This window comes from Armigeres subalbatus, chromosome 2 (assembly GCF_024139115.2).
Source record: "Armigeres subalbatus isolate Guangzhou_Male chromosome 2, GZ_Asu_2, whole genome shotgun sequence".
NCBI classification, from domain to species: domain Eukaryota; kingdom Metazoa; phylum Arthropoda; class Insecta; order Diptera; family Culicidae; genus Armigeres; species Armigeres subalbatus.
In genome coordinates this window covers 400,498,673-400,511,506 of record NC_085140.1, presented here as the reverse complement: position 1 = coordinate 400,511,506, position 12,834 = coordinate 400,498,673, and the positions used below count along the sequence as shown (strand labels likewise).

Genomic DNA, 12,834 nt, shown 5'->3' with positions numbered 1-12,834 from the left:
CGAAGTCAGTCTATGTGCGAACCTCCTCATATGGTATTTGTATTTGTTTTTATTTATCTTTTTCATCTGACTTTTTTAGTCGTAATGAAATAATGTTTGATGGGAAAAAGCCTACTAGAACCAGCCACATTTTTCCGAGTTCGAGAAGGCGCCATATCTTTTTGCAAAATAACACGGCAGAAAAACGTTACAAATTATCTTATAAAATCAGAAAAAATTCTAGATCTGGATACAAAACTACTCATATAACGACATCAAAGAGGAGTCCAGTGACATTCAAGATCGATCTCGATCCATGTTGAATTCGGTTCCTGAATGTAGATGATGTTATGCCGTTGAAGCCGTAGAGCGAGTAAAATTCGTTGAAACGCGAGGACACAGATCGGATCGGATCATGAATCCCATAGTCGGAACGAAAGTCGAGGTGAAGGAAATTCCTACAGCGGAGAGTCCATGCTGGAGTGTAGATTCCGAGTTGACCCAGTATTGCAGGACTGTCGATGCCTCCATTCAAAAATTTGGCGGGGCCTGCGCCAGAACGCTCCTGTTTTCGAGGGTATCGAGGCCTAACAGTTGACACCGGTCGGCATATGGAGGAAGAGTTTTCGTGCTATTCTATGGGAGAAACCGTAGCGAATTTTCGTTGGACGGATTTCAGTCTTGCGATCCAAACAGAGTAAAATTGGCACCACACAATCATGCCAAATTCTAGTATGGATCGAACGAGCGCGCAATATAATGCTTTCAGTCACAAATGTATCATGGAATTCTTCGACAATTTTAAACATAAATCCCAACTGTCTATTTGCTCTAGCGATGAAGAATGTAAGACCAGTATCGAGGGTAATCTCCAGCTCCTGGACACTTGTGCGGTATACGATACATCCACCTGCAAACTAACTCGTGACTGATAGAATTACATCGACGATAGATCTGTCCTTTCGAAATCCTTACTGATTGCTTAATAAACCATCAACCTCTTCTTTATAGACCTCTACTAGCCTTATTGAGGATTACCCTCTCTAACAATTTTCCAGTTGTGTTGAGTAAGCAGATTGGCCTGTATACAGATGGACCTCCCTGAGGATTTTTGAGCTATAGCAATAGCACCAGTATCTGCTGTTTCTACAGACTGGGAAGCAGTCAAACATCGGAACAAAAACATCGTTGCAATCAACTCCTAAACATATCCGGATCAGCAAGAATCGAATATATCTCTGTTAGTTATTTAAAAGCACGTATGTTATTTTGTAATTCAATCGTTGTTTTTTTTTTCGATCTGATAGCAGTTCCACGCAAACCAACACCACAGACAGGGAGAAGGAGGCTTCAGTTACATATTAAAGGTGTTGGTCAGTAGGCTAAATGGTCATTAAAAACGAATGCTTATTCAACCGAATGATAGTAAGCAGTAAAAAGTGAGAAGTGAGAAATGAGAAGTGAAAAGCGGAAAGTGAGAGAAAAGAAAGAAAATTGGAAAAAAGGAAGAAAAAAGAAAGAAGGAAGGAGGAAGAATGTAGAAGGAAGAAACAAGAAGTAAAAAAGGAAGGATGAAGAATGAAAAGGGAACAAGGAAAATATAGAAGTAGGAAAAGAGAAGGGAGAACAAGGGGGACAAAGAAGAACAGAGTAAGAAGTAAAAAGAAAGAAGGAATAAGAAGAAATGAAGAAAGGAGAATGAAGAAGGTAGAATCAAAAGAGAGAAGAAAAAGGAAAGAGAGAAGAAAAAGAAAAGGGAAAAAAGAAAAAACAAACAAGAAGAAAAAAAAAGAAGGAAAAGGAACAACTGACATCTCATTTTCACTTCTTAGTTCACATTCGACCTAATGATCGTTCAGCCTAATGACCACTCGACATAATGACCCTCGGGCTGATACCATTTGCGTGGAAGTGCTAGCCGACGTTAAAAAGCGGGCATAAGTGTCGTCACACTGAGGAGAATTTCCGCCCAAATCTTGGCCAAAAGTCAAAAACACTATTTTATTTTTGAAAATTTCTTTTCATCAAAGTGTGAATGCATTTACCGACGACAAAATGATTGACACAGTTTTGGTCACGATTTTGCACTGCGTACTTCTATGCGCGTCGACCAGAACAGGGCGTCGATTTGAGACATAAGAAGAATAGTAAGGGTGTCTACTCACCTGTAAAAACAAAATTCCCTGATTTTTCCAGGTTTTTTTTTTCAGGTGTTTTACATTAATTTCCAGGCAAAAACGAACGTGCCATATATAGATTTTAGCAGCAAAATGATCAATTCAAAAAAGTAAATATTGCGAAAAATATTATTTTGAAGAATATTTTGGTGGCTCCACAAAACAATTTTGTAAATTACTTAAGATATTCCTCCAGGAATTCCTTCGCAAGTTCACCCAGATATTGCTTCAGCCATTCAACCAAAATTCCGTCTCCATAAATTCCATGCAAAATCCTCCGGATTTTAAGAATTGTATCTGAACTTCCTCCAGGACAGAGATGCATCCTGAACAGAACATGAGCCAAGAGCGCGCCTTGGTGTTCTAAGTTTTGAACTCTGAACACAGTTCAGTGTGCGCTGGGTTGGTACGCAAGCAAAACGATCATGGTAACTAAGATTCCTTAGATTTGGAACTATGCAAAAACATACGAGCATGCTTGATTACTATCCGTTAGATGCCCACGTGTTCCATTACTATCCGAAAAATGAGTAGCATGCCGTCGCTTGAGTTTGTTTTCCTAGGATACAAGTTGCTAAGTTAGGTCAGTGCTCTTGAACAGTGTGCAGTGTTCAGAACTTTTTGAACATGAACACGCGTTCTCGTGTTCAAATGCATCTCTGCTCCAGGATTTAATTTGAAAATTTATTTGCTAAAACTTTAAAAAACATCTTAAGGAATTGTTTCGGAAATTTCTTTAGAGATGCATTTGGCGATTCCTTTACGATTTTTTAAAATTCCTTTAGGTGTTTGTTCGAAAATGTCTTGTGAAAATCCCTCGGAAATACCTTTATAAAATACTTTGCAGATTTCTTCAGATATTCTCCTGAATTTTTTTTAGAAATTTCTTTGAAAATTTGGTTAAGAATTCTATCGGAAATTTTATTTCAGCTTTTTTTAAGAAACTAAAGAAAACTTCTTAAGGAAATGTTCCAGAAATATGTTTGGGAATTTCTTCAGGAAATCTTTCAGAACTTCTTACGAAAACTCCTTCAGGAAATGTGTTGATGCAAAAATATAAGATTGCTGGGTCCATGACATTAGGCATAATACCTTCTTTATGTCGTGGGCTGTTTTAAGCATAACATCCTTTATGCCTAACGTACTCATGCCTAACGTCTTATAACCTGTTAGCGTGACCAACATCTAGTATGTTCTAGTTTGTGACCAACATCTAGTTTGCTTGGACCTAGCAGCCAAGGTACCGGTACTATAAGTGTCAAACGGCCAAGTTATAGCCTATTCAGATTACGCCATTTATGATCATAAATATCATGATAAACAACAACCTGATGCCATCCCCATACATTCAATTTTCTTTCTCCGCTTTAACACGATATTTATTACGATAAATAATCTAATCGTAATCTGAATAGGCTATTAAGCTTATTGAAGCATATTTTGGCAGAATAATTTCAATGGTTACAGCGCCACTAGCGTTCTATTACTGCTTTACTGTAAAAACCTTCGGAAAATGCTTCGGATATTTTTTTGAAATTCCTTGGGATTTTTTAGGAACTCATTCAGAAGTATCTTAAGGAAAACTTTAGAAAACACCTGGAGTTTTTCCGGAAATTTGGCTTTTAAGATTTTTTTTGGAAATACTTCGAGAATACTTTAAAAACTCCTTTGGAAAATCCATTCGAGAATCCTTCGGTTCGGATATTCTTTCAAGAATTCCTTTAGCCAAAATCCTTCACAAATCACTCTACACTTTTTTTTAATCCCATCAGGTTTTCTTTTGGGAATTTCTTAAGGTGGTTATACAACAAAGTCACAAATCGGCCATCTTGGAAACCACGTGCTTTTTCCAGTGATTTTTCAAGAGCACGAATTGAAAGAACCACAAAGCCCATAGCGATGAAACATCCGTAGATCGTTTACTTACTTATGCTAAACAATCGACTTGAATTTCAGCGTTGTACGAAAATTATTACGCTAGATTTGAACTTTTGATAATAGGAGTAGAAACCGTGTGGTGAATTTGAAATTCACCACTTGGCTTGATTGTATAATCACCTTAAGGGAAAAAAATCATCCAGAAATTCGTTTTGAAATTCCTCCGGGAATTCTTTTCGATTTTTAATTGCTAGTCATTCTTATGAACACTCTTTTAGTGATTTTTTTTTGAATAATTCCTTGGAAAACTGATCCCGAGATTCCTCCGGAAGTTCCTCCAGGAATTGCTTTGAAAAATCCTAACTAATTTAGTATTTTTTAATATATTCCTAAAGAATTTCCGAGGGAATACTCAAAAGAATGTACAAAGCAATCCCTAATTGATTTCCCGAATAAATTCCAAGATTTCACCAAAAATAGCTTCGGAAATTCTCCAGGAATTCTTTAGAAAATGGCAAAACGTTTTTTGCGGAACAACGATCCATTAACGTTCACTACATTTTCAATATTTGTAAGGATTTTTTTCATCCTTTGAGAGAATTTTACTCATGATCACCGAGTATTGAAATTTCCCTGATTATGTCAGGAATTCCCTGATAATTCCAGGTATTTTCCAGGTGGGGAGGAATTCCCTGATAATTACAGGTTTTCCAAGTTTTTCCAGGTAGTAGACACCCTGTCCTCAGAAAAAAGTAAGGTCATACAAAAGTCTCCCACAATTTCGGTGAAGGCCCTTTCCGGTTGCAATGCGACTTGTGTAGAGTAGATAAAAGCATAGAGTATTTCATATGCAGATGCCCTAAATACAACCATCTCCTAGAGATCTATGGGATCACGGTCAGCATTCGGGATGCATTAGACGACGACGAGGCTGCAATGGCAGCACTGCTTCTTGAAGAACGCAAGTTTGTGCCACGAAGTCTAGGTCCTTCATTCTGGGCCCTCTGAACATTTTGCTGCAGGGGTAAGTCTCGCTGCCAGAGACGAAGGAGCATTTTTCGAATTTAATTCTCACCCTCCCAGTGAATCTATCATCGTTCAGTCGGAGGGGGAGCCTCAGCATTTCCTATTCCCAGCCAAGAACGACACCCTGCCATGTCATAGAAGATATTCCTTGTTGCCTTTTTTCACTAAGAATTTTACTTTCAAGCGAAATAGGCTCCTTCCGAAAATTCGGATTCCGAAATTTGCCATACTTTTAAATTGGCTTTCTCATTCTTTAGGGTCTGTCTCATTTGGAGAATAAAACTGAAATTAAACTTAAAAGTGATATTTCAATAATCATCGAATAATCCTGCTCGCAGAGCAAGATTACTTTTGACAGATATCGAATCATTTTTCATCGATTTCTTATTGGAATTGCTGGGTAGAACCAGCTATTCTTATGACCGGGTGATTTTGTAATTTGCCAACTGTCAATTTTAAGTTTAATTCCCCAAATGAGACAGAACCTTAAATAAAGGAACGAAATGATCCATAACAAGGATCCTCTAGAAATGGCAGATTAATGGCTGGAAACTTGAAACCGTATGTGCCAGTAGTATCAAGACCGTCGTCCTTCCAAAGCAGAAACGTACACTACAGGAGAACAACGCACTCAGGATTTATGCTAATTTTCTTAAACAGCATGTGAGACGAGAAGCAGTACATCGCGGAAGTGGAAAAAGCCTATCGCCGACCCTGGACTCACCGGGACTTACAGCTACAACACCAACCACACTCTGTGGTTAGGTCTGTCTCATTTGGAGAATTGAACTTAAAAGTGACAGTTCAAAAATTAGCAAATAATCCGGTCATAATAATGGCTGGTGCTATTCCAATGAGACATTGATGCAAAATGATTCGATATCTGTCAAAAATAATCTTTCTCTGCGAGCAGGTTTATTCGATAATAATTAAAATGTCACTTTTAAGGCTTTGGTCCGGTCACTTCTCTAGGTCCCTTCCCTTCCACGGTGTTTATACTTAAGAATAACTTAAAAAACTAATTAATCCATCTAGCGGTTATTGTGCCTTTCTCGTGCATTATAAAGATAGTACCTTTTAATATTAGAAATAGTTTTACGACTTATCACTTATAGTATAAAGGAGTAAATAATTGAAAGCAATTAATGAAATCACAGTTTTGAAATCCATTCGCTTGACTGCGAACAAGCATGAAAACGAAAGAATGAGAAAAGGGAGACACAGGTCATATCTAGACCAACATTTGAAAAGGGCGTAACAGCCAAAATTTATTCCTTCTGATTCTTTTTCCACATATATAGCTTTATATGTAGACGAAGAATCAGAAGGAATAAATTTTGGCTGTTACGCCCTTTTCAAATGTTGGTCTAGATATATAGAACAAACACACAAACGAAACGTTAATCTTCTTAACTAACTCACAACCCAGCTCCTAATAAATAAACCGAAAACTGAATAAAATTTCATTATCGTACAATGTTCTGTGAAATTGTTCTTTAACATATCAACTACCATTTTTACAAATCTGGGCTCAATCGGGCTTTCTGAACCAAGTACCTGAACGAAAGAGTGACGGAGGTGTATTTTCCTATATATCTCGGCTAACAAATATTAACTTCAAATCAAATGCACCAGCTTATGCAACAACCGATCAAGCTAAAAATTTTCCGAAATTGATCTTCTCAACCAAAGGCAAAATCCTAGGGGGTAACCCATAGAATCCGACAACTTTTTGTATCCTGGGCCAGTCTAATATGCCGCTGTAATCGCGCTCTAAGCGTGTAACTCATTAGCAGGAATCCGACCAGACAGAGCAGCATAAACCAATAATAGCTGCGGCTAGCAACACATAAGCTCATTGACACTGATCTAAGCGGCTGACTCATACCATACGAACCACCCGGCGAACGCAACCCGAAAAAATGCTTAGCCCATCGGTTCTCAAACTATGCGGTGAAATATTCCTGAATTGCAGTTGGTCTTAAAACAAATTATCAGTATGACGGTTGAAGTGATATTTTTCTAGAAATAAGAGGACTAGAACAAATAACCAATAATTAAGTTATCTATTAATATTCTCTAAATTGGACTTCTTTCGGAGAAGCATAATTGAAATTACTGGAAACAGAGAAACGTTTTTTCCTTGTCATCGTGGAAATCTGGATAAGTTGTCTCGAACACATGAGAACTTCAAAATTATGCTTCCTTTTATTTTGGATGGGTCGTGCCGCCAATAAGTTTTCAAACCCTGTGATTTAAACTAAAAAGCTAAGATGACTATCTCACTTGCTGGTACTTAGGGGAGAACAGTGTATAACGCACCCACGGGGCAAAACGGCCTCACTCATAAAATCACTCATACAATCTTTTGTATGACATTTTTGAACGATTATCACCATTACAATTCAATATTAGTTATTCATTATTGAGTTGCAATGTAAAAAATGAACAAAATCCTTTAATTTTCACTAAAATTTAACGATTTTCGAATCTTTCACATCACCTGCAAGATTGTCGTTCAATCCATTAAGACAAAACAAAACAACCGAACGTATGAACGCCATTATTTTACATGCAATTGAGTAATTTTTCACCACCATTCGGGCGTTTTACCCCAGGCCCATTTTAAAAATTTATTTTAAATACGTTAGAATGTCAAAACAGCCTTATTGTTTTGAATGAGGATCATTGTGAATTGTAACTAGTTTTGTAAATTGGGGGGGTGCATTTTGAACAGTTCTCCCCTACTTGTTAGGGCTACTTTGTATAAGTGTACACATCGCCACATACCTTTGTCCCATTCTCATAGGTATCTCATGAGGTATACATTCTAAACCCCGAAGGAATCGTATTGTTATGTAATTTACACAGCGAATCGCAGTCAATCCCTATTTCAAACTTATCGGGACATTTTCAAAATAACTGCTCAATTAAAACAATTTTATGGAATATCACTGGAAATGTTAGGTCATATTCTGGTTGTGTCACAATTTGTTTTTGCCAACAAGAAACTATGTGCAACGCACACAATGAAAACCCAATCTAGCATTTATTATTATTAAACACAGGTGTATAACACTCAAAGAGAACTGGATCAGGAATGCGGCAATGAATGCCATGTCATGGAAGCACGAGGGTTTACCAAGAATCATGACGTAAGCTGTGTGTCGCTCCATATCGTAAAGGTTTAGATTAGCTCCTTCGGGAACATGTTTCTCTATAGGTGAGCAGTAGTTCCCTCCTGGTTCTCCCTGTTTATTTTATACATATTGGGTTGAATGATTTTTTTAACTTATTTTATTTGCCAATTATCTAATACATGAATTCATCTCTTAAACTTGATAAACTATCATCCTTAGTTGCTATTTTTCAATTTTAAATTTTTGGCTTTCTCGTACAACAAAGTTGTACTGAAAGGCTATCATTTCACTCCAAAATCGAACTTTTTATAGAAGTCTCGAAGACCTATGATGTTATATACCAATCGACTCAACTCGTCGAACTGAACAAATGTCTGTCAGTCCGTGTGTATGTGTGTGTGTGTGCACACGAAAACCGAAAAACATTAGCCACTTTTTCATATAGTAATTCTCAATCGATTTTCTCGCAACAAATTGCATTCGACTTTGGACAAGTCTTAGTTGATCACTATTGAATTTAATCACGATCGGTCAATACGTTTAAAAGTTATGAAGAAAATGGTGTGATGAACCATATAAGCTTGGTTGGTTAATTCGCTATACAGCGTTTACAAGAACCGTAATGTAGGCAATTATTTATGATGTGTATAACATCAATGCGAAATCAAACGATTGAATCGAGAAAGGCATCGTCACCGCTAGGTAGATTAATCTGAGTTTTATTAATACATTTCAATTGCCTCCGGCAATTGAGTAGATTGCAACGATTTTTGTCTAAAATTGGAAATTATTTTATTAGACATTTGTTGCAATATCTCGATATCAGAAATTCTGTGAAGTTCATTGGTGGGGGCAACTTCAGAATCATTTTCAAAATTTTATTTTGAATCCTCAGAAGTGGCTTCTTTTTGGTATTGCAGCGACTAGTCCATATTTGCACAGCTGGTGGTTGGTCAAAAAAAAGTTTTTGTGGATCATTTTTGCAAGTGGAAACTTTTTTGCAATCTACTAGAAATGACACGAAGGCTTCGCCTTTTGACTGAAAGGCCCGTATCATCTGCAAACAAAGATTTTAGACATCCTGGTGGTAAATCAGGTAAGTCAGAAGTAAAAATGTTATAAAGTATGGTATGCTGCCTTGAGGAAGAGGAGGAGGAGGTGGTCGAGGAATTCGTCTACCTCGGATCCTTGCTAATGGCTGACAACAACGTTAGTCGTGAAATACGAAGGCGCATCATCTTTGAAAGTCGGGCCTACTACGGGCTCCAGAAGAAACTGCGGTCGAAAAAGATTCGCCACCGCACCAAATGTGTCATGTACAAGACGCTACGGACATGAAAATGGACAATGCTCGAGGAGGACTTGCAAGCACTCGGAGTATTCGAGAGACGGGTGCTTAGGACCATCTTTGGCGGTGTGCAAGAAGACGGTGTGTGGCGGCGAAGAATGAACCATGAGCTCGCCCAACTCTACGGCGAACCCAGTATCCAGAAGGTAGCTAAAGCCGGAAGGGTACGATGGGCAGGACATGTTGCAAGAATGCCGGACAGCAGCCCTGCAAAGATGGTGTTCGCTTCCGATCCGGCAGGTACGAGACGGCGTGGAGCGCAGCGAGCGAGATGGGCAGACCAGGTGCAAAACGACTTGGCGAGCGTGGGGCGTATCCGAGGATGGAGAGATGCGGCCTCGAACCGTGTATTGTGGCGTCAAATTGTTGATTCAGTGTTATCTGTTTAGATGTTAACTAAATAAATGAAAAATGAATGCTGCCTTGAGGAACACCAACTCTTACAGGTAATCTAGCAGATTTCGAATTCTGGGCGATCTGATATATAATTTAATAATAATAATAAAATTCATCAATAATACAATCAAACCTCAATGTCAAACACTATCAAATGTTTTCTCTTTATCAAGAAAAGCAACTTCAGTCGAATATTCTTCAGATTTGCTGAATCATAACTGAGTCATCAAATTCATAACTCTTAATTAATTAATCAATGTATTAATTAATTAAGAAATTCAAAGGTAATTTCTGGAAAGACCTCGAAGTAATTAATGAAGATATCTTGGATTTCTGAAGTAACTCCAGAGAGAATGTCAGGACGAGTTTACATGAGAATCTCTAAATGATTTTGGTGGTGGAAGTTCTAGGAAAGGAGACGAGGAAATTTATGAAAGAATTCCTAAGTGAATTGCTGATGAAATCACCGAGGAAATAAGGGAATCTCTTGGGTATATTTGAAATAATTAACCTTTTGTCTGTGCTCTGGGGTCAATATGACCCCAGGCCACTTTGAGTGGCTGCCATTTTTTTAGTTTTCAACCGATTCTCCTAATTTTTGGTAGTTTGGTAAAACTCGCCGAGATCTGTCTCCTAGATGCAAATTCGCTTAAAAAATCTTGAAAATATGTGCTACAGTGTACTTTTTCCAAAAAATTTACGTTGTCTGTGCTCTGGGGTCAAATTGACGCCAATTTGAAATTGCTATAACTTTTTTAATGTTTGGCCAATTTTGGATTTTTGGGGCTGTTTCGAAAGATTATTTAATCATCTTTTAGGATTATTATCATCTTTTAAGATTATTTAATCATCTTTTTCATCTTTCGGCCACAGATTAACTATAGGTGGGCGGGTACATCGCGGGGAGGGATTTTCGTAAAAAAGGGTACAAAAACAGTGATTTTTTATGCTTATTTTACTTATATCAGAAAATCCTACCCATTTTGAACTGCACCTTTTCAAAAAGGTTATGCAGGAAGACGTGTGCTTTGACATGAGGCATTGATTAGTTAAGAACTTGTTCGCTAGGTGGCGGTATATTTGAATTCATTATTTTAGACTACTCAAGTAATTCCGATATATGGAATTGTAAATATTCTTATCGCACAAATTAAAAACTTCTAAAGATAACGTCTTTAATAAAGTGATCTGGTGGGAATGGACTGTCACGTGACGGAATAAATAAATAAGAAATTTACAAATAGGCGGCGCTAGTGTACTAGCAATATTCTTGCATGTTTGAAATATTGCTTTTGCTTGAGATCCCTCATACCTACACACAAGTTGTATACGGCAACATTGCTCAGGATGTCCAGGACTACAAAGCGGTGCTCAATATAATGAGCTTTTTTTCCAAGATGCGGCGCTAGTGAGCTGTTATATTTGAGTGTATTGTTCCATATGAGATCTAATGTATTTCGGTTTGTAGTATTTTTGGCAAATATGAATGTTGTGGTAGAATTCATCAAAAGTTTTCTTTGTATTCAACCTGCTCCAGCGATGCTGCAAATAATAGAATGTGTTCACAGAATATGTTTTCAGTCATTCAAGAAAACCCTGGAGTTAAGGCCTTTGGGTCTACATGCGTAACCAAAGATCAGCCAATTTGCCGCCTATTTGTAAAATTCCCAATTATTACTTCCATCACAAGACAGTCCATTCCCACTAGACGACCTTTGATCAAGACGCCATTTTAACAAATTTTAAATTTGTGCGATAAGAATATTTACACTGAGGAGAATTCTATATATCGGAATATCTTGAGTAGTCTAAAATAATGAATTCAAATACACCACCACCTGGCGGCCAAGTTCTAAACTTATCAACGCCTCATGCCAAAGCACACGCCTTCCTGCATAACCTTTTTAAAAAAAAAGCAGTTCAAAATTGGTAGGATTTTCGGATATAAGTAAAATAATCATAAAAAAATCACTGTTTTTGTACCCTTTTTCCCTAAAACCCCTCCCTGCGATGTACCCGCACACCAGTAGTAAATCTTTGGTTACGACCTGAAAGATGATTAAATTATCTTTCGAAACAGCGCCAAAAATCCAAAATCGGCCAAACAATAAAAAAGTTATAGCTATATAAATTTGGGGTCAATTTGACCCCAGAGCACAGACAACGTAAGTTTTTTAGAGCACAGACAGAAGGTTAACGGAGAAATATTTGACAATAATTTAAGATAGTTGGATTTTCAGGAAGAATTTTTGGCGTAACTCCTGGAGAAACTTCCGGAGGAATTCCTGAATGAACTCACTAGCGGCGTGAAGCCGCCACGCTACCGCCGCTGATCTATGAAAATGATCTACCGCGCAACCGCCGACAAAATTTCAATCTGCGCACAGGTCTAGATTGAATATCAAGTGAAATCCTGTATAGAATTTTTGAACAAACTTCCAAGCTATCCCAAGAATCCTTGGGAGAAAATGCTGATCAGGATAAACTTACTCGACAATTCCAGTAAACCATAACGCTGCTAATTTGTTTCTCAAGAAAAAAATGTAACCGGCAAGTGGATAGATTGGAAATAAACTTATATAAATTATATAAATTAAATTTTAACATAATAATTGTTCATTTCACAATGATCTCCTATTCAAAACAACAAGGTTTTCATGACGATTGTACGACATTTCGCAATAAAACATTCCACGGTTAATCATTTCTCGGGGTACCAGTTCGCGGTCTACCGCTTTGCGTTCATTACCATTTCGCGGTATAATATTTCGTGGTTTGTACTATTTCGCGGTGAACTATTTCACGGACAATAAAATTTCGCAGGTTTAATTTGACTAATATTACTAGTAGTTCATTAATATGTTCTTCAGCTTTTTAAAACCTCAAAACC

At 37.5% G+C, this 12,834-nt stretch overlaps 1 protein-coding gene across 1 annotated transcript in view; it reads right to left on the bottom strand.

Moving 5' to 3' along the window:
- Window positions 1-12,834, bottom strand: part of LOC134213284 (eukaryotic peptide chain release factor GTP-binding subunit ERF3A) — a 52,962-nt gene that overhangs the window by 28,363 nt on the left and 11,765 nt on the right. The window lies entirely within an intron of this gene.